The 4,334-nt window shown below is 51.3% G+C and overlaps 1 non-coding gene across 1 annotated transcript; it reads left to right on the forward strand.

The window, feature by feature from the left end:
• The first annotated feature begins 509 nt into the window (after nucleotides 1–509).
• On the forward strand, nucleotides 510–582 carry trnat-ugu (transfer RNA threonine (anticodon UGU)). Its single transcript has one exon. It is a non-coding gene; the product is annotated as a tRNA-Thr (tRNA).
• The last annotated feature ends 3,752 nt before the right edge of the window (nucleotides 583–4,334 follow it).

Consider the following 4,334-nt stretch of genomic DNA (forward strand, 5'->3'; position numbering starts at 1 on the left):
ACGGAAAAACAGAGAGAGACAGAGACGGAGAGAGAGAGAGAGAGAAAAACAGAGACAGACAGACAGAGAGAGATGGAGAGAAAGACAGAGAGAGAGAGAAAGACAGAGAGAGAGACGGAGAAACAGAGAGAGACAGACGGAGAGAGAGAGAGAGAGAAAAACAGAGACAGACAGACACAGAGAGAGAGATGGAGAGAAAGACAGAGAGAGAGAGAGAGCGAGAGACCAAGAAATTACAACACTTGAAATGAAGTCAGATCAGCAATGAACAGACAGTAGAACTCAGTGAGACGCGATGGGGACAGTTTCCCCAGTGAGAACGACGGGGGTTAAAGTCCCCACATTTCCCCGACGGAACTGGGTCGAGAGACGAACATTGAAGGAGACCGAGTCCAGCGTCTGGGGGAATGAGACACCGTCTGAGTGTCCAACAGGGCCCCACCTCATTCTTCAAACTCCCAGCACCAACTGGGCGATGTCTCCAATGCCCTGAAGGGCTCTCCGCAGGAGGCCCCATAGCTCAGGGGTTAGAGCATTGGTCTTGTAAACCAAGGGCCGTGAGTTCGAATCTCACTGGGGCCTAATCAATTTTGGCGTCTGGGTGTTTGAAAAATTCTCCATCGATCAGCCGCAATTTTTGACCATCGACAAATTTTCACTCCTTGCTCCACAAACAGCTCGCAGTAGTTTTACCTCCCGTCTCCTCTCTCTCTCTATTGTACCTTTTCCATATCAATCCGTAGACCGACCAATATATCATGTATCAGAGGGTCAGTACTGAGGGAGGGCCGCACTGTCGGAGGGTCAGTACTGAGGGAGCGCCGCACTGTCGGAGGGTCAGTACTGAGGGAGTGCCGCACTGTCGGAGGGTCAGTACTGAGGGAGGGCCGCACTGTCGGAGGGTCAGTACTGAGGGAGCGCCGCACTGTCGGAGGGTCGGTACCGAGGGAGCGCCGCACTGTGGGAGGGTCGGTACCGAGGGAGCGCCGCACTGTCGGAGGGTCGGTACCGAGGGAGTGCCGCACTGTCGGAGGGTCATTACTGAGGGAGGGCCGCACTGTCGGAGGGTCGGTACTGAGGGAGCCCCGCACTGTCGGAGGGTCAGTACTGAGGGAGCGCCGCACTGTCGGAGGGTCGGTACTGAGGGAGGGCCGCACTGTCGGAGGGTCGGTACTGAGGGAGCGCCGCACTGTCGGAGGGTCAGTACCGAGGGAGCGCCGCACTGTCGGAGGGTCGGTACTGAGGGAGCGCCGCACTGTCGGAGGGTCGGTACTGAGGGAGCGCCGCACTGTCGGAGGGTCAGTACTGAGGGAGCGCCACACTGTCGGAGAGTCGGTACTGAGGGAGTGCCGCACTGTGGGAGGGTCGGTACTGAGGGAGCGCCGCACTGTCGGAGGGTCGGTACTGAGGGAGGGCCGCACTGTCGGAGGGTCGGTACTGAGGGAGCGCCGCACTGTCGGAGGGTCGGTACTGAGGGAGTGCCGCACTGTCGGAGGGTCGGTACTGAGGGAGCGCCGCACTGTCGGAGGGTCGGTACTGAGGGAGCCCCGCACTGTCGGAGGGTCAGTACCGAGGGAGCGCCGCACTGTCAGAGGTGCCGTCTTTCGGGATGAGGCCCCATCTCGAAGCAAAAGCAAGGTGAACAATAGAAAAATCTTCCACATAACTTGCTGCTTTGACGGCAAGGGCTGTTAAACTATGGAGTATATGAGAGTGGGTTATGGGTGTGTGCTGTCACTTTTTTAAGATTGTGAGTTTGCATCCCACTTTGCCAAAATTATGAATTTGGGTCCAATTAATTTGTAGACAAGATCATCGCAACTCTCTTTGTACACAAACAAACTCCTCATCTCCCCCTCTGGTTCTTTCCCCGATTATCTTCAATCTGCGTCCTCTGGTTCCCGACCCTCCTGCCCACTGGAAACACTCTCTCCTTATTTACTCTCTCAAAACCCCTCCTGATTTCAAACCCCTCGATTAAATCTCCCCTTAACCTTCTCAGCTCTGAGGAGAACAATTCCCAGTTTCTCCAGTCTCTCCCACACAACTGAGGTCCCTCATCCCCTGGTCCCATTCTGGGAAATCTCCCCTTAACCTTCTCTGCTCTGAGGAGAACAATTCCCAGTTTCTCCAGTCTCTCCCACATAACTGAGGTCCCTCATCCCCTGGTCCCATTCTGGGAAATCTCCCCTTAACCTTCTCTGCTCTGAGGAGAACAATTCCCAGTTGCTCCAGTCTTCCCACGTTTGTGAAGTTCTGGAGGGAATATTTGTCAATGTCCAAACCCACCTCGAATTGATGGAGAATTTTTAAAACACATCGGAGCCAAAATTGAACAGGCTCGAGTGAGAATCAAACTCATGACCTCTGGTTAACAAGACCAGTGCTCGAGCCCCTGATCTACGGGGCCTCCTGCTCAACACTAGGGAGGACATTCCCTAGTCTACGGAGAACAACCCCAGCTTCTCCAGTCTATCCACGTAACTACAGTCCCTCATCCCTGGAATCATTCGAGTAAATCTCTTCTGCACCCTCTCTAAGGCCTTCACACCTTTCCTAAAGTCCGGTGCCCAGAACTGGACACAATACTCCAGTTGTGGCCAAACCAGTGTTTTATATAAAGGTTCATCATGACTTCTTTGCTTTTGTGCTCTATGCCTCTATTTATAAAGCCCAGGATCCCGTCTGCTTTTTTAACCACTTTCTCAACCTGCCCTGCCACCTTCAATGATTTGAGCACAAAAACCCCCAGATCTCTCTGTTCCTGTACCCCTTTTAGAGTTGTGCCCTCTAGTTTATATTGCCTCTCCTCATTCTTCCTACCGAAATGTATCACTTCGTGTTTTTCTGTGTTAAATCTCATCTGCCTCGTGTCCGCCCATTCCACCAGCCTGTCTATATCCTCTTGAAGTCTATCACTATCCTCCTCACTGTTCATTACACTTCCAAGTTTTGTGTCACCTGCAAATTTGGAAATTGTGCCCTGTACACCCAAGTCCAAGTCATTGATATATATCAAGAAAAGCAGTGGTCCCAGCACCGACCCCTGGAGAACACCACTGTACACCTCCCTCCAGTCCGAAAAACAACCGTTCACCACTACTCTCTGTTTCCTGTCCCTTAGCCAATTCTGTATCCACGCTGCTACTGCCCCCTTTATTCCATGGGCCGTAATCTTGATGATAAGCCTACCATGCGGCACTTTATCAAATGCCTTTTGAAAGTCCATATACACCACATCCGCCACATTGCCCTCATCGACCCTCTCTGTTAGCTCATCAATAAACTCTATCAGGTTAGTTAGACACGATTTGCCTTTAACAAATCCGTGCTGGCTTTCCCTAAACAATCCACACTCGTCCAAGTGACTGTTAATTCTGTCCCGGATTATCGTTTCTAAAAGTTTCTCCACCACCAAGGTTAAACTGACTGGCCTGTAGTTGCTGGGTTTATCTTTGCACCCTTTTTTGAACAAGGGTGTGACATTTCCAATTCCCCAGTCCTCTGGCACCACCCCCGTATCTAAGGATGTTTGGAAGATTATGGCCAGTACCTCCGCAATTTCCACCCTTACTTCCCTCAGCAACCTAGGATGCAGCCCATCCGGACCGGGTGACTTATCGACTTTAAGTACAGCCAGCCTTTCTAGTATCTCCTCTTTATCAATTTTTAGCCCACCCAGTATCTCAACTACATCTTCCTTCACTGAGACTCTGGCAGCATCTTCTTCCTTGGTAAAGACAGATGCAAAGTACTCATTTAGTACCTCGGCCATGCCCTCTGCCTCCATGGGTAGATCCCCTTTATGGTCCCTAATCGGCCCCACCCCTCCTCTTACTACCCGTTTACTGTTCACATGCCTGTAGAAAACTTTTGGATTCCCTTTTATGTTGGCCGCCAGTCTATTCCCATACCCTCTCTTTGCCCCTCTTATTTCACTTCTCTGAACTTTCTATATTCTGCCCGGTTCTCACTTGTGTTATCAACCTGACATCTGCCATACGCCCCCTTTTTTCTGTTTCATCTTACTCTCTATCTCTTTTGTCATCCCGGGAGCTCTGGCTTTAGTTGCCCCACCTTTCCCCCTCGTGGGAATGTACCCAGGCTGTACCCGAACTGCCTCCTCTTTAAAGGCCGCTCATCGTTCGATCGTAGTTTTGCCTGCCAGTCTTTGATTCCAATTGACCCCCGGGGCCAGATCCGTTCTCAACCCTCCTCCAATTGAGTATTTATACTCTAGGTTGCTCCTTGTCCTTTTCCATAACTAATCCAAACCTTATGATATTATGATCGCTGTTCCCTAAATGCTCCCCTTATTGACACTTGCTCCACTT

The sequence above is a fragment of the Heptranchias perlo genome, unplaced genomic scaffold (genome assembly GCF_035084215.1).
Source record: "Heptranchias perlo isolate sHepPer1 unplaced genomic scaffold, sHepPer1.hap1 HAP1_SCAFFOLD_379, whole genome shotgun sequence".
Taxonomy (NCBI): Eukaryota; Metazoa; Chordata; class Chondrichthyes; order Hexanchiformes; family Hexanchidae; genus Heptranchias; species Heptranchias perlo.